The following is a 26,719-nucleotide window of genomic DNA, read 5'->3' on the forward strand; positions in this document are numbered from 1 at the left end:
TGTATTATTTCTGTGACACTCTCTCCCATATTTCGTGATAATACAAAACATGCTGTCCTTCTTTGAACTTTTTTGATGTACTCCGTCAGTCTACATCTACATCTAGATCTACATAATTACTCTGTAATTCACACTTAAGTGCCTGGCACAAGGTTCATCGAACCATTTTCATATTACTTCTCTACCATTCCACTCTCAAATGGAGCGTGAGAAAAAGAACCGCCTAAATCTTTCCGTTCAAGCTCTGATTTCTCTTATTTTATTATGATGATTATTTCTCCCTACATAGGTGGGTGTCAACAAAATATTTTTGCATTCGGAAGAGAAAGTTGGTGATTGAAATTTCATAAATAGATATCACTGCAAAGAAAATCACCTTTGTTTCAGTGGCTGCCACCCCAACTTGGTATCATATCAGTGACACTCTCACCCCTATTGTGCGATAACACAGAACAAGCTGCCCTTCTTTGCACTTTTTCGATGTCCTCCGCCAATCCTACCTGGTAAGTGTCCCACACCATGCAGCAATATTCTAGCAGAGGGTGGACAAGTGTAATGTAGGCTGTCTCTTTAGTGGGTTTGTCGCATCTTCGAAGTGTTCTGCCAACAAAGCGCAGTCTTTGTTTCGCCTTCCCCACAGTATTATCTATGTGGTCTTTTCAATTTAAGTTGCTTGTAATGATAATTCATAGGTATTTACTCGAATTGACAGCCCTTAGATTTGTGCGATTTATCGTATACTCAAAATTTATTGGATTTCTTTTAGTACCCATGTGGATTACCTCACACTTTTCTTTGTTTAGTGCCAACTGCCACTGTTTGCACCATGCAGAAATTCACTCTAGATCATTTTGTAATTAGAACTGATCACCTGATAATTTTACTAGATGGTAAATTACAGCATCATCTGCAAACAATCTAAGGGGGCTGCTCAGATTGTCATCTAGATCATTTACGTAAATCACGAACAGCAGAGGGCTTATGACACTACATCTACATCTACATTTATACTCCGCAAGCCACCCAACGGTGTGTGGTGGAGGGCACTTTACGTGCCACTGTCATTACCTCCATTTTCTGTTCCAGTTGCGTATGGTTCGCGGGAAGAACGACTGTCTGAAAGTCTCTGTGCACGCTCGAATCTCTCTAATTTTACATTCATGATCTCCTCGGGAGGTATAAGTAGGGGGAAGCAATTTATTTGATATCTCATCCAGAAATGCACCCTCTCGAAACCTGGCGAGCAAGCTACACCGCGATGCATAGCGCCTCTCTTGCAGAGTCTGCCACTTGAGTTTGCCAAACATCTCCGTAATGCTATCACGGTTACCAAATAACCCTGTGACGAAACGCGCCGCTCTTCTTTGGATCTTCTCTATCTCCTCCGTCAACCCGATCTGGTACAGATCCCATACTGATGAGCAATACTCAAGTATAGGTCTGTAGGTCGAACGAGTGTTTTGTAAGCCACCTCCTTTGTTGATGGACTACATTTTCTAAGGATTCTCCCAATGAATCTCAACCAGGTACCTGCCTTACCAACAATTAATTTTATATGATCATTCCACTTCAAATCGTTCCGCACGCATACTCCCAGATATTTTACAGAAGTAACTGCTACCAGTGTTTGTTCTGCTATCATATAATCATACAATAAAGGATCCTTCTTTCTATGTATTCGCAACACATTACATTTGTCTATGTTAAGGGTCAGTTGCCATCCCTTGCACCAAGTGCCTATCCACTGCAGGTCTTCCTGCATTTCGCTACAATTTTCTAATTCCGCAACTTCTCTGTCTACTACAGCATCATCTGCGATAAGCCGCATGGAACTTCCGGCTCTATCTACTAGGCCATTTATATATATTGTGAAAAGCAATGGTCCCATAACACTCCCCTGTGGCACGCCAGAGGTTACTTTAACGTCTGTAGACGTCTCTCCATTGATAACAACATGCTGTGTTCTGTTTGCTAAAAACTCTTCAATCGAGCCACACAGCTGGTCTGATATTCCGTAGACTCTTACTTTGTTTATCACGCTACAGTGCGGAACTGTATCGAATGCCTTCCTGAAGTCAAGGAAAATAGCATCTACCTGGAAGCCTGTATCTAATATTTCCTGTGTCTCATGAACAAATAAAGTGAGTTGCGTCTCACACGATCATTGTTTCCAGAATCCATGTTGATTCCTACAGAGTAGATTCTGTGTTTCCAAATACGACATGATACTGCAGCAAAAAACATGTTCTAAAATTCTACAACACATCAACATCAGAGATATAGGTCTATAGTTTTGCGCATCTGCTCAACGACCCTTCTTGAAGACTGGGACTACCTGTGCTTTTTTCCAATCATTTGGAACCTACCATTCCTCTAGAGACTTCCGGTACACGGCTGTTAGAAGAGGTGCAAGTACTTTCGCTTATTCTGTGTATAATCAAACTGGTGTCCCATCAGGTCCAGTGGACTCTCCTCTGTTGAGTGATTTCAGTTGCTTTTCTATTCCATGGACACTTATTTCGATGTCAGCCATTTTTTCGTTTGTGCGAGGATTTAGAGAAGGAACTGCAGTGCGGTCTTCCTCTGTGAAACAGCTTTGGAAAAAGGTGTTTAGTATTTCAGCTTTACGCCTGTCATCCTCTGTTTCAATGCCATCATCATCCCGGAGTGTCTGGATATGCTGTTTCAAGCCACGTAAGACCAGAACTTCCTAGGATTTTCTGTCAAGTTGGTACATAGAATTTTACTTTCGAATTCACTGAACGCTTCATGCATGGCCCTCGTTACGCTAACTTTTGACATCGTTTAGCTTCTGTTTGTCTGTGAGGTTTTGGCTGCGTTTAAACTTGGAGTGAAGCTCTCTTTGCTTTCGCAGTAGTTTCCTAACTTTGTTGTTGAACCATGGACGGTTTTTCCCATCCCTCAAAGTTTTACTCGGCACGTACCTGTCTAAAACACATCTTACAATTGTCTTAAACTTTTTCCATAAACACTCAACATTTTCAGTGTCAGAACAGAAGTTTTCGTTTTGATATGTTAGGTAGTCTGAAATCTGCCTTCTATTACTCTTGCTAAACAGATAAACCTTCCTTCCTTTTTTTATATTCCTATTAATTTCCATATTCAGGGATACTGCAATGGCCTTATGATCACTGATTCCCTGTTCTGCACTTACAGAGTTGAAAAGTTCGGGTCTGTTTGTTATCAGTAGGTCCAAAATGTTATCTCCATGAGTCGGTTCTCTGTATAATTGCTCCAGGTAATTTTTGGATAGTGCACTCAGAATAATGTCACTCGATGCTCTGTCCCTACCACCCGTCCTAAACATCTGAGTGTCCCAGTCTATATCTGGTAAATTGAAATCTCTACCTAAGACTATAATATGCTGAGAAAATTTATGTGAAATGTATTCCAAATTTTTCTCTCAGTTGTTCTGCCACTAATGCTGCTGAGTCAGGATGTCAATAAAAGGAGCCAATTATTAACCTAGCTCGGTTGTTGAGTGTAACCTCCACCCATAATATTTCACATGAACTATCCACTTCTACTTCACTACAGGATAAACTACTACTAACAGTGACAAACATACCACCACTGGTTGCATGCAATCTATCCTTTCTAAACACCATCTGTGCCTTTGTAAAAATTTTGGCTGAATTTATCTCTGGCTTCAGCCAGCTTTCTGCACCTCTCAAGGCAAAACCCCTGTGACCCGAAAGGGCATAGGGGCACCTTTTTTAGGTTGAACAAGATGTCCAGACAGGCAGCTCTTAAAGGTAAAAAAATAAATGGTTCGAATAAAGGTAGAGGAAACAGTTGTGTTAATATATTTCACCAAAATATCAGTGGATTAAGGAACAAAATAGACGAACTAATAATTTGTTTTGAGAATATTAAAATTACAACAGAAGTTGATGTACTGTGCCTGTCTGAACATCATATAACTACACAAATGGAAAATGTAAATATTAATGGGTATAAACTAGCAACGTATTTTTGTAGAGACAATATGGAGAAAGGAGGAGCTGCCATTTATGTTAAGGGGGAACATGGTTTTAAAAACATAGAAACCGCAAAATTCTGTGTAGAACAGCACATTGAAGTATGCGCTTGTGAGCTTGAATTGGACAGTAGTAAATTCATAATTGTGACTGTGTATAGGTCCCCACTTGGAAATTTTCAAATGTTTCTTAAAAACCTAGATCTCTTGCTGCGTTATCTGTCAGAAAAAGGAAAACACATTATCATTTGTGGAGATTTTAACGTAGATTTTCTTAAACACTCAAGCAAGAAGAACGACCTTGAACTATTACTTTGCTCTTACAATCTGACATCAGTCATTGATTTTCCTACTCGTATTGTACAAGACAGTAGCACCCTGATAGATAACATTTTCATAGACCAAGATAAATTAAAAGAAGTAAGCACCTATCCTATTAAGAACGGGCTTTCTGATCACGATGCACAGCTACTTTCAATTCATGACTTTGCTCTATACAGTAATGTGAAAAAAAAAAAAAAATAATAATACGCCCAATTAACCATATAACAATTCAACAATTTAAGGAAAGCTTGAAACGGGTAGACTGGGAGGATGTTTATCGGGAACCTGATGCAAATGTTAAATTTAACTTATTGCATGATAAACTTGTGGGTATATTTGAAAGCAGTTTTCCTAAGAAATTAGTGAATCATAATTCAAATAAACTTGATAAAAAACCATGGCTGACTAAAGGGATTAAAATTTCTTGTAGCCAGAAATGGGAACTATACCAAGACACTAGAATAAGTCGAGATGAAGAAAAGCTCAACCATTATAAGAAATATTGTAATATACTAAGGAAAGTTATAAAAAAATCCAGAAGTATGTGTATCAAGTCTGAGATTAGCACCTCTGATGACAAAGTTAAAACAATATGGAATATAGTCAAAAGGGAAACAGGGCAACCAAGGTCACAGGACAACAGTATTACTGTTAAGCACAATGAAAAGCTTATAAATGAAAAATCACAGGTTGAAAATATTTTTAATAATCATTTTATAAATGTAGTGGAAAATATAGGCACTAGCTGCTCACCAGATAGGGCAGAACTCTATATGAAAGAGGCATTCCCGGTGCAAACAAATGAAATTTAAATCCTACCCACCTCACCGTCTGAAATTAAGAAAATAATAAATTCACTTAAGAATAAAAACTCACATGGAACTGATGGTATCTCCAATAGAATACTAAAATCTTGTCCACACCTGATAAGTCGAGTTCTTAGCCACATATGTAATAGCTCATTGAATCAGGGAATATTTCCTGACAGATTGAAATATGCCATAGTTAAACCCTTGTATAAAAAAGGTGACAAGACAGACGTCAACAATTATCGTCCTATTTCACTTCTGACATCCTTCTCAAAAGTGTTTGAAAAAGTAATGTACTCAAGAGTAACTTTACACATCAGTGGGAATAACGTTTTAACAAAATGTCAGTTCGGTTTTCAGAAAGGTGTTTCAACAGATAGTGCTATACATGCTTTCACTGATCAAATTTTAAATGTTCTGGATAGTAGAACATCACCAATTGGGATTTTCTGTGATCTCTCTAAGGCTTTTGAATGTGTGGATCATGAAATCCTCTTAGATAAGCTGAAGTACTATGGAATGAATGGTTCAGTACACAGATGGTTCACTTCATATTTAACTGGTAGAATGCAGAAGGTTGAAACAGTAAACCCACATAGTACACAAAGGGCATCAGATTATTCAGACTGGGGATGTATCAAGAATGGGGTACCACAGGGTTCTGTCTTGGGGCCTTTATTGTTTTTAATATATGTTAATGACTTGCCTAATTATATTCATGAAGATGCAAACTTGGTTCTCTTTGCAGATGACACAAGTATTGTAATCAAGCCTAAAAAGCAAGAATCAGCTAAGGAAAATGCAAATAATGTTTTTCAAAGAGTTATTAGGTGGTTTTCCGCAAATGGACTTTCATTGAACTTTGAAAAAACACTGTACATACAGTTCAGTACAGGGAAAGGCGTAACACCGGAAATAAATATAGAGTGTGGGGGAAAATCTTTAGCTAAAGCAGATTGTTCAAAATTTCTGGGTGTCTGTATTGATCAGAATTTAAATTGGAAGACACACATTGACAATCTACTGAAACGATTGAGCTCAGCTACCTATGCTATAAGTGTCATTGCAAATTTTGGAGACAAGCACATCAGTAAGTTAGCTTACCATGCATATTTTCATTCGTTGCCTTCTTACGGAATCATCTTTTGGGGCAATTCATCACTAAGAAAGAACGTATTTATTGCACAAAAACGTGTTATCAGAATAATATCTGGGGCTCATCCAAGATCATCTTGTAGACAATTATTTAAAGAATTAGGGATATTGCCAGTAGCTTCACAATATATATACAGCCTAATGAAATTTGTTGTTAGTAACCCAGATCACTGCAGAATTAATAGCACAGTCCACAGCTACAATACTAGGAGACAGGTTGACCTTCACTACCGTTCATTGAATTTGACATTGGCACAAAAGGGGGTGAATTATACTGCCACAAAGATTTTTGGTCACTTGCCAAACAATATCAAAAGTCTGACAGACAACCAATCGGCATTCAAAAGTAAGTTAAGGGAATTCCTGAATGACAACTCCTTCTACTCCATAGATGAATTTTTAGACATAGGCTAAAGAAATACAGTTAAGTATTAACAATTGTACCGTATATAAGACTAACAAAGATTATTTGGGATAAATGAGTCTTTTGTACTTTGACACGTTCCACATCATTACGAAAGAATCGTGTTCATGATCAATGGAACAAGTAATATAACTAACTAACTAACTAACCTCAGACTACCTTGCAGAATGCCAGATATCACTTCTGTTCTACGTGATGATTTACCATCTATCATTACATACTGTGACCTCTCTGAGAGGAAATCATGAATCCAGTTACACAACTGAGACAATACTCCATATGCACGAAATTTGATTAATAGTCACTTGTGAGGAATGGTATCAAAAGCCTTCTGGGAATCTAGGGATATGGAATCAATCTGAGATCCCTTGTCGACAGTACTCATTACTTCATGGCAATAAAGAGCTAGCTGTGTTGCACAAGAATGAGGTTTTCTGAATCTGTGTTTGTTATTTATCAATAAGTCATTTTCTTCAAGGTGATTCATAATGTTCGAGTACAGTATATGCTCCAAAATCCTACTGCAAATTGAGGTCAGTGATATATTTCCTTTCTTGAATATTGGTGTGACCTTTGCTACTTTCCAGTCTTTAGGAACAGACCTTTCGTAAAGTGAGCAGTTGTATATGATTTCTAAGAAAGGCACTATTGTGTCTGCATACTCTGAAAGGTACCTGACTGGTAGACCATCTGGACTGGAAGACCTACCTTTCTTATGTGATTTGAGTTGTTTCACAACACCTAATATATTTACTTTATGTCACTCATGCTAACAGCTGTTCTGGTTTCGAATTCTGGAATATTTACTTTGTCTTCTTTTGTGAAGGAATTACAGAAAACTGTATTTAGTAACTCCGCTTTAGTGGCACCATCATCAGTAACATTTCCAACGCAGTGACGGTATTGACTGTTTTTTGCCACTGGTGTACTTTACATGTGATCAGAATCTCTTTGGGTTTTCTACCATATGTTGAGACAATGTTTCACTGTGTAAACTACTAAAAGCATCTCACATTGACATCCACACTAAATTTTGAGCTTCTGTGAAACTTACCCAGTCTTGGGGATTTTGCATTCTTCTGAATTTGGCATGTTTTTTTCGTTGCTTCTGCAACAGTGTTCTGACGTGTTTTGTGTACCATGGTGGATCAGTCCTGTCTCTTATTAACTTATGTGGTATGAATTTATCTATTGCTGTCGATACTCTATCTTTGAATTTGAGCCATATCTGGACTACACGTACATAATTAGCTTGGAAGGAATGGAGACTCTCTCGTAGGAAGGCACCAAGTGAATTTTTATCTGCTGTTTTAAATAGATATATTTTGCCTTTGGTTTTGGTGGTTTTGGTTGATATGGCTTTGAACCTTGCTACAATGACCTTGTGTTCACTAATCCTTGTATCCATCATGATGCTCTCTGTTAGATCAGGATTATTTGTGGCTAAGGGATCAAGTGTGTTTTCACAACCATTTACAATTCGTGTGGGCTCATGAACTAATTGTACACAGTAATTCTCAGAGAAAGCATTTAGTACAATTTCAGGAGATGTTTTCTGTCTACCACCGCCTTTGAACATGTATTTTCACCAACAAATAGAGGGTAGATTGAAGTTTCCACCAATTATCACTGTATGAGTGGGGTATTTATTTTTAATGAGATTCAAGTTTTCTTTGAACCGTTCAGCTATTATATTATTTTGGTATGGCTGTTAAGTATAACCTGTATCCATAGTAATTTGCAGGAACTATAGATTTCAACTTCACTACAAGATAAACTACTACCAACAGATACAAACACACCACCACCTACTTTATTTGATCTATCCTTTCTGAACACAGTTTGCGCCTCTGTAGAAATTTCAGCAGAAATTATCTCTGGTTTTAGCCAGCTTTTTGTTGCTATAATGATTTTAGCTTCAGTGCTTTCCATCAGCACTTGAAGCTCTGGTACTGTTCCAACACAGCTACGTCACTTTACAACTACAATACCGTCTGCTGCTTGGTTGATTCTTGTCGTTTCTTTGCCCTTTGAGACTGGAGCCGTTTTTGATCTTTCCTGAGACTGTCTAATCTATAAAACCGCCCAGTCCACACAACATAGCCCCTGCTACTCATGTAGCTGCTTCCTGTGTGTAGTGGACACCTGACCTATTTATTGGAACCTGAAACCCCACCACCCTATGGCCCAAATCGAGGAATCTGCAGCCTACATGGTCGTAGAATCCTCTGAGCCTATGATTCTGACCCTCCACTCGGCTCTGTGCCAAAGGTCCGCAGTCAGTCCTGTACACACAAGTCACCTAATTCACATAAATTCCGGGGATGGGACCAATGAGCTCTGTCAACACGCTCAGTCAATACCCAGATACATTCTATCTGGTTCAGATCTGGCATGTTGGGGTGCCAGCACATCATATGGTACTCTCTGCTTTGTCCCTTAAACCACTCCATCACTCTCCTGGCATTGTGACATGGTGCAGTATCTTGTTGAAAAATGCCACAGCCATCGGGAAACATGATCATCACGAAAGGGTGTATGTGGTCAGCAATCATTGTACGATACACCCTGGCCATCATGGTGTCTTGCATGAGCTCCACTGTACCGATGGGTGCCCATGTGAATGTTTCCCAGAGCATAAGGGAGCTGCCATCAGCTTGTCTCTGTCCCACAGTACAGGTATCAAGGATCTGTTCTCCTGGGAGATGATGGTTTCACACCTTCCCATCAGCATGATGAGGAATGTATTGGGATTCATCAGACCATGCAGGGCTCTATCACTACACTATGCAGTGCTGATGGTCACATGCTCAGTTGTAGTTGCTGATGTCGTGGTATTAATAGTGGCACATGCTTGGGTCGTCGGCTGCGGAGGCCCATTGTTAGGAGTGATCGGTGAACTGTGTGTTACGACACACTTGTACTCTGCTCCGCATTAAAGTCTGTTGTTAGTTCTGCCAAAGTTCAGTTTTATCAATCTGCACAGCCTGTGACATCTGACTTCAGTAATGAATATTTGGTGCCCAACTGCACACCTGGACATGGTTTCACCACGTGTTGAAGACACTCAAATGCCTGAAAAGACATGCAGTTTTCAGAATGCTCATGCCAAGCCTCTGGGCCATCGCAATCTGTCCTCAGTCAAACTCATATAGATCGCACACCTTCCCCATTCTACACACAGACAGCATGCTCACTGGTACTACATGCACCATGCATGTGTCTGACTAGTAGTTATTCCTAGCAAGGTGATAGTGCTGTCACCTGGATGGATTTATATTGATAGTAGGTTGGTCATCATAGTGTTCTGGCTGATTAGTGTGTATGTCAGGGCATCTTCATATCAGTGAGCTATGTTTCACTAAAAACACCTCTGCTAAGTCTTTTACATCAGACAGCATTGATTTTTGGATCTTAAATTAAGTTCTTATCAGTATCAGCTATGCTTGAAATAGGGGAGAAGCACATTTAGAAAAGATTTTTATCATTGGTAGTAGATCTGAACAGAGGTTTTACTACTTGCTGTGCATCTACAGCATGGACTCAGACTTCATCAACAAAATTTCAGTGGTTGTTGAGAGGTATTTTCTGAGTATTCTGAAATGAATGACAGATGGTTTCCAGTGGCTCATTAAAAATTGATTATGTAATTGTGTTTTATTCAGTTTGTTACCTCAGTTAACTTTTTTCTCTGAAAATATCTTCACAACAACAAAAAAGCCTGTAATATACAATTACCAATTTGTACAATACAAAACACAGAGAAATACAACAACCTTCAGATGCAAAAGTACTGTGATGTGGTTGTGACTGCTGCAGGAACAGTTTAGCAGAACAGTTTAGCATAGTGCCCTTGTGCCTGTCTTCCATTGCTTTCAGTGAATCCATATACGGGGTGCATTCATTCAACTCTTCACCAGTAAACCTGTCCATACTACTCTGTCTCACTGTTATTATATAGCCAACACTGCTTGTAAAACAAACACCAGACAAAACTGAGCAGTACTGATCATAACCCTGAGGAGTAGGCATTACTGTTATCAGCAGCGTGTACTGTGACAGCTTCATTCCAAAAAAGTTGTGCAACAGGTACCATCAAAATTAGCTCTGTTGTGTGGATGTTTTCAATGAAACTTTTAACAAAGACAAATGCGGTAAAAACTCAAATGAAATGCAACTACTCTGTGGCAGTCTATCATGGACTTAAGGTCTCATATACAAAAATTTGAAGAGACCTTATATATTTGACAGTAGAGCTATTAACTAGATGGAAGTAGTATTTGATGAAAGAGACGAATTGCATTTGTTTTCATGAAAATTTGAGGATTACTGATTACACTGTGCCTCTACACCTATGTAGCTCTGAACTACTGTCTGGTTTTTCTCTTAGTGGAGATTTCTCTGAAAATTGCAAGGAACAATTTGAAGTGATATATTGCCTGTTAGAGGTGTACACTTTCCAGGTCAGTGGTCAGATTTCAGAAATTTTGTGAAAGAAGTTATAGTTTTACAGGGTATTCATCATTAATGTTGGGTAAATAACTGTTTTAATCCCGTCTTCCAGGTAAAAGCAAGTCCACTGGTGAACTTTTACTTGCTAATCAGTGGTGCACTATGTCTTATAATTTGTCTCACATGCTAAACATTGCTAGGAGCATGTTGATTAAAGCTGCAGACACTCCTAAGGCTTTGGTGAGCATTATGGACTCACCTATGATGAATTGAAGGAACGTTTAAATCTATGGAATCTTCACTAGGTTATCCTTTATATTAAATATCTAAATTCCTTTTAAATGTCTCAGCACTAACAATAAGAATGGAAAATTAAGCTTTAATTTTGAAGAAAATACATTTGTAGTTGTTTGCATGAAATCTGCCACAGTGGTAATGCTGGTTCCTGTCAGATCACCGAAGTTAAGTGCTGTCGGGCTGGGCTAGCACTTGGATGGGTGACCATCCTGTCTGCTGAGCGCTGTTGGCAAGCAGAGTGCACTCAGCCCTAGTGAGGCAAACTGAGGAGCTACTTGATTGAGAAGTAGCAACTCCGGTCTCAGAAACTGACATACGGCCGTGAGTGCGGTGTGCTGACCACATGCGCCTCCATATCAACATCCAGTGATGCCTATGGGCTGAGGATAACATGGCAGCTAGTCAGTACTGTTGGACCTTCCTGGTCTGTTTGGGAGCAATTTTTACCATGAAAGCTGCTATAAAGAAATAGCTGCCTTGGTACAGACCATTATGTCTTTTCTTCAGTATTTGGAAAGTGCAAGACTTGATGTACTGGAAGCCTTTATACGTTTTAACATTTTTGTTGTTACTATAACAAACTGGCTCTTTTGGCTGGATAACCTATCATCTGCAGCAACATCATTCTTTAGAAAGTTGGTCAGAATTAATGAAGACCATTTAAACTGTTTGTGTTATTAGAAGTTTTTTAAATTATAGAAATTGCCAAAGCATGTATGTCTTTCAGCCTCAAAAAGCCCACTGCAGTATCCACCTGTGGCCACCACCTAACTCTTGTCAAACAGTATCTTGTTGTTTGGTCACTACAGAGCATGTTGCACTGCAGCTGATTTCACCATTTTCTTCCCATGATTGTCACCTTAATGCTTCTCTATTCATTTTGCCACCATTCTCATCATAGTCTATTTATTTCAAGTAAGGCATCGTAACATGTATGGTCTGCTCAGGATGCTTGCTAACCATTGGAAAAAGTGTGGATGTATTAAATATTATGCAGTTCTGGGCAAGAGTATGTTGCTACCGTAAAGAGAACAATGCACATTATTTTTGCAGTTTTTCCGCTTAGCCTCTCCAAGTTGATTTTTCCTTTTTTCTGTTGGAACATTAATTGTGTCTTGGATGCTTCGGGCAGAGCCCCTGTTGCCTTAATCTAGTTACACCCCGTACATATGGTGTGGTGCCCACTTCACTTTGATTAATATTGAAAGTGGGTGGTTCCCTGTCTTTACATCAGTTATGCAGTTACAGGATAAAGATGTGATTTCCAGTTTCAGACATCTTTATTTTACTCATGTGATTCTGGGTCATGCTTTGAAACTGTTGATTTTGTGTGCTGCCATTAAACAGAGAATGGTGTGGTATGAGGTATTTTTCATGAAACTGAATGGTACACACATAGTGCACGTTCACGAATGTGTTAATTTCAAAATTCACAACAAAAATACAAGGCAATTTCATCTCACACCACCTAAATTTTCACCACATTTCATATTTTAATAACGTTAAAATCTTTTCATTAATGCTTTGATAGAGGTCATAAGAAATATATCTATCATAAACTTTACCAGATAGTGAACAAAAACTTTCTCTAGATCCTAGTGCAGCAAACTAATAATGGATACATAACGAGGCCCCAGCAGGAAACCAAATGAAATTTGTAAAAAAAAAAAAAATAATCTGGAACTGGCGATGGTTTAATTCAAATAAACCCTGTTAAACCATACTCATGGTTGGTTGGTGTTTCAATTATAAACCTTATAGTGTTACAGCCACAGTTCTCAACATGTCAGTTTTCATCAAAATAGCATGTATATCAATGGCATTAATTAAGATGGAGGGAGATACCTCAGTTTCTAAGATATGAAAAGTAAAAAATGTATCATATGCAGAGGATTGCAACAAAATCATAAACAATATTATCTTGAATTTATTTATGTTTTAAATTGCAACAGTGTTAGTTTTGCTTTCAGGGTGGTATTTTGCACTCAGTCTGCAGAATTTAACTAAATGTTGTTGTTGTTGTTGTTGTTGTTGTTGTGGTCTTCAGTCCAGTGACTGGTTTGACACAGCTCTCCATGCTACTCTACCCTGTGCAAGCTTCTTCATCTCCCAGTACCTACTGCAACCTACAGCCTTCTGAATCTGCTTAGTGTATTCATCTCTTGGTCTCCCTCTACGATTTTTACCCTCCACACTTCCCTCCAGTACTAAATTTGTGATCCCTTGATGCCTCAGAACATGTCCTACCGACCAATCCCTTCTTCTAGTCAAGGTGTGCCACAAATTTCTCTTCTCCCTAATTCTATTCAATACCTCCTCATTAGTTATGTGATCTACCCATCTAATCTTCAGCATTCTTCTGTAGCACCACATCTCGAAAGCTTCTATTCTCTTCTTGTCCAGACTTTATTGTCCACATTTCACTTCCATAAATGGCCACACTCCATACAAATACTTTCAGAAACGACTTCCTGACACTTAAATCTATATTCAATGTTAACAAATTTCTCACCTTTGCTGCCATTGCCAGTCTACATTTTATATCCTCTCTACTTTGACCATCTTCAGTTATTTTGCTCCCCAAACAGCAAAACTCATTTCCTACTTTAAGTGTCTCATTTCCTAATTTAATACTCTGAGCATCACCCGATTTAATTCGACTACATTCCATTATCCTCATTTTGCTTTTGTTGATGTTCATCTCATATCCTCCTTTCAAGACACAGTCCATTCCTTTAGGCTACTCTTCCAGGTCCTTTGCTGTCTCTGACAGAATTACAATGTCATTGGTGAACCACAAAGTTTTTATTTCTTCTCAATGGATTTTAATTCCTACTCCTAATTTTTCTTTTGTTTCATTTACTGCTTGCACTATATACAGATTGAATAACATTGAGGATACGCTACAACCCTGTCTCATTCCCTTCCCAACCACTGCTTCCCTTTAATGAGCCTCGACTCTTATAACTGGCTTCTGGTTTCTGTACAAATTGTAAATAACCTTTTGCTCCCTGTATTTTACCCCTACCATCTTCGGAATTTGAAAGAGAGTATTTTAGTCAACATTGTCAAAAGCTTTCTCTAAGTCTACTAATGCTAGAAATGTATGTTTGCCTTTCCTTAATCCATTTTCTAAGATAAGTGGTAGGGTCAGTATTGCCTCACATGTTCCAACATTTCTACGGAATCCAAACTGCTCTTCCCTGAGGTCAGCTTTCACCAGTTTTTCCATTCGTCTGTAAAGAATTCGTGTTAGTATTTTGCAGCCATGGCTTATTAAATTTTCACATCTGTCAACACCTGCTTTCTTTGGGATTGGAATTATTATATTCTTCTTGAAGTCTGAGGATATTTCACCTGTCTTATACATCTTGCTCCCCAGATGGTAGAGTTTTGTCAGAGCTGGCTCTCCCAAGGCTATCAGTAGCTCTAATGGATTGTTGTCTACTCCCGGGGACTTGTTTCAGCTTAGGTTTTTCAGAGCTCTGTCAAACTCCCATTTCATCTCCATCTACATCCTCTTCCATTTCCATAATATTGTCCTCAAGTACATCGCCCTTGTATAAACCCTCTATATACTCCTTCCACCTTTCTGCTTTTTCTTCTTTGCTTAGGAGTGGATTTCCATCTGAGCTCTTGATATTCATTCTAGTGGTTCTCTTTTCTCCAAAGGTCTCTTTAATTTTCCTGTAGGCAGTATCTATCTTACCCCTAGTGATATATGCCTAGAACATCCTTACGTTTGTCTTCTAGCCATCCCTGCTTAGTCATTTTGCACTTCCTGTCGATCTCATTTTTGAGACGTTTGTGTTCCTTTTTGCCTGCTTCATTTACTGCATTTTTATATCTTCTGCGTTCATCAATTAAATTCAATATATCTTCTGTTACCCAAGGATTTCTACTAGCTCTTCTCTTTTTACCTACTTGATCCTCTGCTGCCTTCACTACTTCATCCCTCAAAGCTACCCATTCTTCTTCTATTGTATTTCTTTCCCCCATTCCTCTTAATCATTCCCTGATGCTCTCCCTGAAACTCTCTACAACCTCTGGTTCTTTCAGTTTATCCAGATCCCATCTCCTTACATTCCCACCTTTTTGCAGTTTCTTCAGTTTTAATCTACAGTTCATAATCAATAGATTGTGGCCAGAGTCCACATCTGCCCCTGGAATTTAAAACCTGGTTTCTAAATCTCTGTCTTACCATTATATAATCTATCTGAAACCTTCGAGTATCTCCAGACATCTTCCATGTATAGAACCTTCTTTTATGATTCTTGAACCAAGTGTTAGCTATGATTAATTTATGCTCTGTGCAAAATTCTACCAGGCAGCTTCCTCTTTCATTTCTTACCCCCATTCAATATTCACCTACTACATTTCCTTCTCTTCCTTTTTCTACTACCAAATTCCAGTCACCCATGACTATTAAATTTTCATCTCCCTTCACTACCTGAATAATTTCTTTTATCTCATCATACATTTCTTCAATGTCTTTGTCATCTGCGGAGCTAGTTGGCATATAAATTTGTACTACTGTGGTAGGTGTGGGCTTCGTATCTATCTTAGCCACAATAATGCATTCACCATGCTGTTTGTAGTAGCTTATTCATATTATACCTACTCCTGCATTACCCCTATTTTATTTTATATTTATAACCCTGTATTCACCTGACCAGAAGTCTTGTTCACCCTGCCACCGAACTTCACTAATTGTACTAAATTATACTAAATGTTGTAAACTGTATATTAATCATTTTGATTTTGAACTTCGAGTAGTGTTGGTTTATTGCGGTGAGTATATAATAATATGGTTAGTAGAAAATAGTTGTTATGTTTCAAGAGTAATTTGTAAAAATATACAGGGTGCTTCACTATTCCTAGTACAGGTTTCTGGGTGTTTTTGAGGGGACATTGATATAAGGTTTCAACAAGGAAATGTCTGGAGATGTACCATTTGGATATAAAATAAGTTTGAAGATCTCCCACGGCATGTATCAATAACATTTGCCAGATCATCCCCATCCGTAATATACAGTTTTCACTCATCTACAACAATGACTGTAAGAAATGGGTACATTTGTAACTAGGATGGTTGACTGTGGTGTTCCAGGGTTTGTAGACCATCACAGATACACCCTGTGCAGTGGACAGCAGTAATGCCATATGCAGCAGCTCCTGTAGAACACACATCAGATCGCAGTCTCTTCTGTATACTTACCATGAAGTGGGATATTTTAAAGTGATCCAATCATCAAACATTTCTGAAATGGGCTCCATATCAGAACTTTATCTAATAAGTCCCCTCTACAGTCGTAGAAGCCTGTACTAGACATTGCGAAACACCCTGCATATTAATATGCCTTAATAAAAATTGTGTGAAGAGAGAGTAAAATTTGTTATAGAATGTATTTTTAGACCATTCATGCAGTACTTCTTCTCAATAATTTTATGTTTTGTAGATTTCTCTGATACTCAGAGGAAATAAAATGTTATTAACCAACAACTTGAAATATCAGTTAAACTTTATTTTCCAGGCTTTTTTGGAGTTTTTCTAAATTGCGGCAGGAAGCGTATCTCAAATTGGAAACTAATCACTAAATTACCAGTCAGTGGGTAAGTACCTCATTATGTTTGCCTTTGTTTCCTTAAATCACTTGACACAAATATCAAAACAGCTCCTTAATGAAAATGCTCATCTACTTCCTCCTTTACCCACTGTCCTGTCCAGTTTTACATTATATCTGTAATTACTTGAACAAGACATTAAAATGTAACCTCCTTTCAAAATCGTCAGACTGATTTGTTGCCAGGAATCTAAGATATTAACTACATACTGTACCCAATAACCCACAGTAGTTCTCAGTAAAGTTATATAGTACAATATCACATTACCCTTTGAATCTGCTACTTATACCTATTGTGCGATGCATCCTGTGGTCACCTGAAATTTCTCCCAGTATGATAGCATTAGTGAGAAGTTTATGTATAATATCCTCTAAGCTTTCTTTAAAGCATTTAGCCACTTTGATATTTGATTCAGGTAGCTGACAGGAACAATTGGTTATTATTTTTTACCCAACATTCACACATATCTTTATCCATATTATTTGGCACTCTGAATCAGAATTCATCTCATTATTCAAGTCTGGAGGTTTTGTGAAACTGACTACGCCACTACCATTAGCATAAAAACTGTCTTTGTAGTATACCCTAGTGTAGAAAGAAAATTGACCACACTGAAGCAATTGTTCCACATGAATTGAAAATCATTCAAAACAGTTTCACCATCTTATGTAGTCTCATCTAGCTACAATGCAGTCTTGTAATAATGCATGGGAAGTATCATAGAGATAATGGAAAATACTTTTTTTTCTCTTTTTTTCAGCTATTGTGAGCTTTTTCACTAATACCATCCTGCATATACTCCAGCATACCACACGCTATTTATTTTAACTTGATCCTCAAATAACCAGAAACAGGTCGCTGTGTATGTTTGTCTATATATTAGTGATGACACCAATAAAACTTTCAGTAAATGAAGGAGGTAAAAAGGAATACAAATGACTCAAAAGTGAGATTGACAGGAAGTGCAAAATGTAAGGATGTAGAAGCATATATCACCAAGAGTAAGATAGATGCCACCTATCTGAGAAGCTAGGTTAAGGAAAGGCAAACCTATGTTTCTAGCATTTGTAGACTTGGAGAAAGCTTTTGACCTAGTTGACTGGAATGTTCTCTTTCAAAGTCTGAAAGTGGCAGGAGTAAATAATATACAGGTAGCAAAAGGCTATTAACAATTTGTACAGAAACCAGAAGGCAGTTATAAGAGCCGAGGGGCATGAAAGGGAAGCAGTGGTTGAGATTGGAGTGAGGGCAATAAACAGCTTAGACTAGCAGAGATTGGAAGCTTTTGAAATGTGGTGCTACAGAAGAATACTGAAGATTAGATGGGTAGATCATGTAACTAATGAGCAGGTACCAAATAGAATTGGGGAGACACATTCTGGGACATCAAAGGATCACCAATTTAGTACTGGAGGGAAGCATGGAGGGTAAAAATCATAGACAGAGACCAAGAGATGAATACACTAAGCAGATTCAGAAGGATGTAGATTGCAGTAGTTACTCAGAGATGAAGAGGCTTGCACAGGATAGAGAAGCATGGAGAGCCATATCAAACCAGTCTTTGGACTGAAGACTACAACAACAACAACAACAGCTGGTGTGCTCATCTTCATCTATTAATTCTTTGCATTATTCCCAGAAGTAATATCTGCAATTCAGTCCCTCTGAGTTTCCCTTGATGATTTTGTCATTTCTGTGATTCCTTGCATGCCATTCTACCTCCGTGCAATTGTGGAAGCTGTTGTAAAATGCACTGGGTACCTTTGAGCTTTTACATGTGTGCAAACCTTACAGGCATCATCTCATTGACAGACAAGAAATTGAAACAGACTAAAACTACAAGACTCTCAAAGTACCAGAGGACAGTCACTCAGGAGGCTTTCCTTCAATTTTATGAGTATGTTTAGACAGATGGAATTATACATTTTGGTATCACCCCATCTTTATATATAATATTTTAAAATATAATTAATGTTTTTGCAAACTTCTAGGCTTTGAGAAACTACCCCAGTCTTTGTACATCAATTAAGACCTCAGTCACATATCTTATGGTCTATTGTGCTAGATGTTGCTGCACTTTCCTGTAAATGACACCTGGATCAGGGTTATTTCCTTTCCTGTACATGGCCTTTGCCAGCACAGCTTCTAATGGTTATTCTAATAGGTAAAAATATTTGCTCCTAACATCATATTGCAATGTGTGTTATCTGATTTTTTGGGGATCATCATCAGGAAGGAGTTTGTGAAGGTTAGATTTCCAAGATAACCTTTATACTTTAGTAGATCCAATTTTTCTGGATTAAATGACATCATTTATTAAATAATTAAGTAACTAATTAAAAACTTGATAAAATTGATATGAAGCACTTCAAATATGGCTGCCATACTTGTAGTTAGAATATTCCCACTGTGGATGCATAAAATGGTTTTGTGAACTTTTCTTATTTACTAACCCCCAATAATTTCATAAACTATATTACTCTTAACACTAATAGCCCATCCCAAGCAAAAAATCGGATCTAGCCATTTTTAAATGATTATTTAATTTTCAAAAACATCATATATCTCTACAACAGTCTTTCAATAGCACAGCTCACCCACCTTTGGCACTCTGTGGCTACCATTCATACACTTAACATCATGTAACAAAGTTTGCCTCTGAAGTCATAGTATTTAGCAGTGGATTTAGAATGCTTCTAATGATTGATCAAATGCAAATTTTATGAGTGTAACATTACCATGCTCAGTAGGCCTACTTCATTCATACTCAGTTTGCAACACAGCAGTTTGAATGATAGCTTTTACCTGGTTTGAGATGCAGTAAGTAGTTCACATGTACGAGGGCTATCCACAAAGTACATTACATTTTGGAATTAAAAATAAATAAAGTATTGGAATTTTTTTATTATATACAAATGAAAGCCACACTTAAATACTACTTTTCTACATAGTTGCATTTAAATTAAGGCACTTATCGTAGCGATGGACGAGCTTGGAAATTCCTTCGTCGTAAAATTTGGCCGCCTGCGCCTTCAACCATGTGGCGACTGTCTTTTGGGACAGAAAAGGTGTGATTTTTGTGGATTTCCTGGAAAGAGGCACTACAATAAACTCTCAAAGGTATTGCCAAACTCTGCACAACCTCAGAAGAGCAATACAAAACAAGTGCAGGAGAAAGTTCGCCTCAAAGATCTTGCTGATTCACGACAATGCCCGGGCCCACACTACAAATGCCACTCATGAAGTTCTTGAATCTTTTAAGTGGGATTTGCTTCCTCATCCGCCCTTCAGTCCCGACCTGGCACTGAGCGACTTCCACTTATTCCCAGCAATGAAGAAGTGGTTGGCTATGCAGCGTTTTGATGATGACGCACAGCTTGAAGAAGAGGTAACCATGTGGTTGAAGGTGCAGGCGGCCGAATTTTACGGCGAAGGAATTTCCAAGCTCGTCCATCGCTATGATAAGTGCCTTAATTTAAATGGCAACTATGTAGAAAAGTAGTATTTAAGTGTGGCTTTCATCTGTATATAATTAAAAAAAATCCAATACTTTATTTATTTTTAATTCCAAAACGTAATGTACTTTGTGGATAGCCCTCGTAATATTACTAACTGGAAGATAAAGGTCATGTTAAATAGGTCATCTTCTGAGTGGGAATGAATTACTACTGGTGTTCCACAGCATTCAATTCTGTGGCTACTGTTCTTGTTATGCAGAGTGTTTCAGAACCTTTGCATACAACATCTAGGGGTGATAGACCACATCAAGGGAACAACTGATGTTAGAGACAAAATGTTTGCTGTCACTTCCCAGCAATGCTCAGCATTTTTTATTACAGATTATTCACCAGAGAGGCAGCAGGGCATTGGCATTTTGCAACATTTGTATGCAATGTGTTGCCTAAAATCTAGTCATCTGCTCCATACAAAGGGAGCAGGCCTCATAAAACTGAAGATACTGAATTGCTTCTGAAATATCGTTCTCTGGTTAGGGGTACTCATTCTTAAGGTTTTCTTGCTGAAAATGATTTTATCAATTTGCTTATCAAAAATGTCAACATAATTGCAAATATTACATGTACACCTCCTGAAGTAAAGACTAAGCTGGTCATTTAGGTATTTAGCACATGAGCATCTGGAGACACCGATGTTGTTAATAATAGAATGTAAGGCTTCCAATCTTTGTGAAGATTCAGCAGTTAATAAAGTCTCAGCAGAACTGGTGATCTCTGTTGTAGCTTCTTAACAACATCATCTGACAAGCTTGTTTCTTTGAAAAGTCTTCCTCTCCGCCATCTTGGTAAGATCTGTGTCCATCTTCCAGTATGCAATTACTTCTAGAAAGCCCCACATTCTCTCTATGTAATCTTGAATCTTGGTGAGAGAGGACCACAGTTGCATTTCCTTTGTTTCCTGGTAAGACTATGGTATCTGCATCTTCTCCCAGTTCCCATATGGCTGTCCTGTCACTACTAGAGATGCTTGGTTTCATAGGTTTTGTGCACATGAGAGCATGGCAGTTTGCACAAAGTGCTTCTCCTGCTGCTACAGGTGGAAATTGTGCAGCTGTCTGTTCCACTGCAGTGATGATGCCCATGGTAATGTGCAGATTTAGGAGTGGGTACAGTGTTGGAGCCTTCCTTACAAACTGGAAATGCATCGACATCCAGTTGCTTAGCCAGCGATTGATGATAGTATTGGGGGGAACATCAGACAGTTGTCTCTCTCATATAAGCATCAAATTTTGATGTCTGGTGTCTGGTGGCCTTTATTTGCGTGGAGTCTCATGAGGACCATATGACAATATCAGTGCATTCCCATCCAGGGACTGAACTGGAAGGCCAGTTGTAGATATAATTCGAATAGCTCCACCAGTATGTTTATCAAGTCTAGGTACCAGTGAGTTAAAGGTTCTCTGTCCTGTGCCATGGCTAGGTTGGCACATTTCTTGATTCTTCTGGCTGCCACTGAATCAATTTGATGCATTACCTTACCAAAATTCAGCACCACATGTTCTCCATGGTGTCCCATAAGCAATGCAAAGGCATGGAGTGATGGCGTCCAAAGAGCCAGAGCGGACTCCACACAATGGAAGGATTCTGGATGTCAAACACAAAAATTTGAGTATATATCAGAGAGACAAGCTTCTGATGCTTCCTGCAAGACTATCATCAGTCTTACGACCTAGCAACTAGATGAGGATGTGGTTTCAGTTTTTAAGAAACCACCCATTCCTCAAATCTGCACCTGCCATGGACTTCACCAGTACACTGGAACAGCCACCTGCACAACTTCCACCTGAAGCACAGAAGAAGTACTTCACAAAAGCTGTCTTGCTCTCACATGAACAAAATCTATAAAACCACACACCTCTAGTAGGGAGAGGGGAGCCATACAGCAAATGAGAGAAGATAAAGATGTCATAGTCCTACCAGACAATCAAGGCAATGCAACTGTGTTTCTGTCTCACTAAGGTTACACTGAGAAAATGCAGGGCTTGCTAGAAGATAGTGCATACTGGAATATCAACTCCAATCTTATCAAGAAGGTGGAGAGAAAGACTATGGCACTTCTCAAAGAATCTGTCTTGCCTGACATTGTTTTTAAGAAGCTGCAACACAGAGCACCAGTACCATTTAGACTATATGAACTGCTGAAGCTTCACAAAGGCGGGATGCCTTTACACACCATTATTAACAAGATTGGTGCCCATCACTCTCAATTGTTAAATAACTAAATGATCTGCTTAGCCTTTTCTTCAGTAAGTGTTCACATAACATTTTCAATTGTTTGGATATGTTGGACCCTTAACAACTTTACATTTAACGATTCTGATACCCATGTGAGCTTCAACATTGTTTCTTTTTTATTAGCGTGCCTTTACAGGAATCCTTAGGACATACTGACCAGAAATATGGCATATAGATGACTTCTTGACGCTGACATACTTTCTTTTTTATAAGGGTTACTACACACATCAAAAAATGTTTTGCATCACCCCGGTTCCTCAAACTCCTGAAGACAGATGTTGACTGTGGATATTGTATCACAGACACAGTCCCTCTGACTGTTCAGAGATGTCACTAAACCGGCCCAAAGATGTAAACAACCATGCATGAGCAGTGCCTATTAGATGGAGTGGGTCCAAAAGCAGATCATTTCCAGTCATTCCACCAGGAAGGAGGTACACGGTCCGTGTTGTCTGTAGTTCAACCATGTCTAGATGGTCAATACAATAGTTCGATCGCATCTGCATTGTTACTTTCTGCCAGGAAGGGCTCTCAAAAAGGGAAGTGTCCAGGCGTCTTGGAGTGAATAAAAGCAATGTTGTTCGAATATGGAGGAGATACAGAGAGTCAGGAACTATCGATGACATGCCTCACTCAGGCCGCCCAAGGGCTACTACTGCAGTGGATGACCTCTACCTATGGATTATTGCTTGGAGGAACCCTGACAGCAATGCCACCTTGCTGAATAATGCTTTTTGTGCAGCCACAGGACGTTGCATTACCACTAAAACTGTACACAATAGGCTGCATGATGTGCAACTTCACTCCTGATGTCCATGGCGAGATCAATCTTTGCAACCACGACACCGTGCAGTGTGGTACAGATGGACCCAACAACATGCCGAATGGATGCTCAGAATTGGCATCATGAGCAACGCGTATACCTCCAACCAATCGTTGGAGACGTGTTTGGAGGCAACCTGGTCAGGCTGAATGCCTTAGGCACACTGTCCAGCGAGTGCAGCAAGGTGGAGGTTCTCTGTTGTTTTTGGGTGGCATGATATGTGGCCGACGTATGCCGCTGGTGGTCACGGACGTCACCGTAATGGCTGTACAATACGTGAATGCCATCCTCCGACCAATAGTGCAACTATATCAGCAGCATATTGGCCACACATTCGTCTTCATAAACGAAAATTCTCACCCCCACATGAACCCTATCAAACATGCCTGGGATAGTTTGAAAAGGGCAGTTTATAGATGACACGACCCCCCAAAACTCTGTGGGATCTATGCTGAAATGTGGTTGAGGATTGGGACAGTCTGGACCAACAGTGCCTTGATGAACTTATGGATAGTATGCCACGACGAATACAGGCATGCATCAAAGCAAGAGGGCATGCTACTGGGTGTTAGAGGTACCGGTGTGTACAGCAATCTGGACCACCACCTCTGAAGGTCTCACTGTATGGTGGTACAACATGCAGTGTGTGGTTTTCATGAGCAATAAAATGGGTGGAAATGATGTTTATGTTGATCTCTGTTCCAGTTTTCAGTACAGGTTCCGGAACTGTCGGAACCGAGGTGATGCAAAACTTTTTTGGTATGGGGGGAGTAGCCATGGGGGGTCACATTCACCAGTTGCACCAACATGTATATGGAACATTCCAAGGAAGAAGCCCTCAACTCAGCCCACGTTTTTTTTTTGGTTTATAGACAACATGATTTAGAGGCCACATGGAAGAGAGAAACTGAATAACCTCTTCATACATCTCAGTTCCATACACCAGAACATCAGTTTTATTATGGAAGTTGAAGTGGATGGAGCGCTCTCCTTTCAAGGTGTCCTAGTAAAAAAAAGACCAGATGACATTTTGGGCTATGTGATGTACCAGAAGAACACACACCGCCAACCTGCAGCTACACACGGACAGTTGCCACCACCCGGTGCACCTCTGCACCGGAATGCTCAAAACATTGGCGCATATGGCTCACACCCTCTCTGACAGTGACAGCCTCAATGAAGAACTCTGTTCTGGAAGGACAGCAACTAGAAGTAGCAACTTCATAGAGTCCTACACCCACAGTACAACTAGTGGAAACAGAAGAGGAATCTCTGAAGAAGTGGCCATTATTTTTAGTCCTTTGTGACACATTATCAAGAAAGATAGATTGAATTCTCCAGAAATGCCAAGTGAAGATAGGCTTTTGTCCACCAGTTAAAATACAGGCTCTGCTTGGTAGTTTCAAAGATGGCCTCAGACTATGGACATATGAGGTCTATCAGATACCCTGCCAGTGTGGCAATACGTAAATAGCTCAGTTGGTTCATGCTGTTGAAGCTTGTTGCTGAGAACACAAATGGCACATGAGATAACAGCAGCATAACAAGTAGGCAGTCATAGAATATTGCCTATTGGAATTGCGTGAAGTGGACTAAAACCATACCAATGTTTTGAGAGAAATGTCTTAACTTCTGGAATACTGTTGCTGAAGAATCTGTTGAGATTTGTGTAAAGGAAATGCTGATCAGTTGTGATAGTGGCTACATCATTAATAAGGCCTGGGAACACCACAATTAGTCAGAATAAGAACAGGAAGGAGATATCCCACAATGAACTGATGTCAAGGGCAGGTGGAGGAACAGTGGAGATACCAGGGCAGCAATGTGTCTGCAGGAGGAGTGCTGGAGGAAATGATTGGCATGGATGGTGGACAGAATGACAGTCCAGCAGGAGTTGGGTGGAGATTCGAGTGCTATGTTGGCTCTGAATCAGTCAGTTCATCAGCACACCTGATGATGACAGTGTGTTTGCTTGCCAAAATATTGTGTGTATTAGGTACTGACATCCAGTCGATCAGCCTTGAACCAGTTCGTCAAGGTGAAAAGGTTTGTTTGTAATGTTAAAATACAGTTTAGGTCACCGGAAGCCAGATGTGTGCTGCATTCTATGAAAATGTGGAATATCTTACACGGGGTAAACTATTACAACAGTCAAGAAGAGGTGCAAGGACCACCAGCGACACATGAATCTAAAACGGCCAAGCAAATCAGCTGTTCTAAAGCAACCAAGCAAATCAGCTGTCACCAACCACTGCCTCAAATATAATCATGAAATGAAACATGAGACCAACTTTTTTTATTATGGTGCAAACACCAAATTTCTGTATTATGGTGCAAACACCAAGTTTCTGAGACAGTGTAATTAAGGAGCCTATTAAATTAAATATTTGAAAAACCTAATAAACCAGGATGGGGATTTTAATTTACACAATGTTTCAGGTGCAAAATCCAAACTAAACATTTTGTTAGCCATCTAATCAAGCAGAGCTAGGAAACATTGAATAAAAAACGTTTGTTTAATTAAATGACAGGGTGGCTTCTGAAAAACAAATATGCATCATATGGCATAGATAATACCAGGAGATGAACATGATTATATGAGAGTTGGAACTTAAATAGTGACAACTATTTATTCACAACTGATACAAAAGAGTTACATGTTTGCACCTGTTACTGTCCTTCAAAGTAGTCACCAACATTGTGTAGAACACATTGCCACTGATATGGAAGGCATAGTATACCGTAAGCAGAGCCTGTTCTGTTGATGGTGCGAATGGAGCATTCTACTGCCTGTTGAATCTCTGGAACAGTTTTGAAGTGAATGCCATGAAGTAGATGCTTCATCTTCAGAATCAAATCAAAGTCACAAGGACTTAAGCCTGGGGAGTATGGTGGGTGGTACAGTACTTTCCAGTCCTATCAACTGAGGAGAGCAGCCACAGCTTGCGCTTTATGTGCCCGCGCATTGTCATGCAAAATGATGGGTGGGTTATGCAGAGCACATATAATAAGCATACATCACAAAACCATACCCCAAAGAATTTAGTCTTTACACATAGA

At 39.2% G+C, this 26,719-nt stretch overlaps 1 protein-coding gene across 3 annotated transcripts in view; it reads left to right on the forward strand.

Annotated features, from left to right (window-relative positions):
• LOC126297568 (CLIP-associating protein 1-A) overlaps nucleotides 1-26,719 on the forward strand; it is a 322,153-nt gene that overhangs the window by 27,419 nt on the left and 268,015 nt on the right. For all 3 annotated transcript variants that reach the window (XM_049988512.1, XM_049988519.1, XM_049988524.1), the window contains exon 3: nucleotides 16,996-17,074. The gene's annotated coding sequence lies outside the window, so the exon portion shown is untranslated. The remainder of the gene's footprint in view (nucleotides 1-16,995; nucleotides 17,075-26,719) is intronic.

Source organism: Schistocerca gregaria, chromosome X (assembly GCF_023897955.1).
Source record: "Schistocerca gregaria isolate iqSchGreg1 chromosome X, iqSchGreg1.2, whole genome shotgun sequence".
Lineage (NCBI taxonomy): Eukaryota > Metazoa > Arthropoda > Insecta > Orthoptera > Acrididae > Schistocerca > Schistocerca gregaria.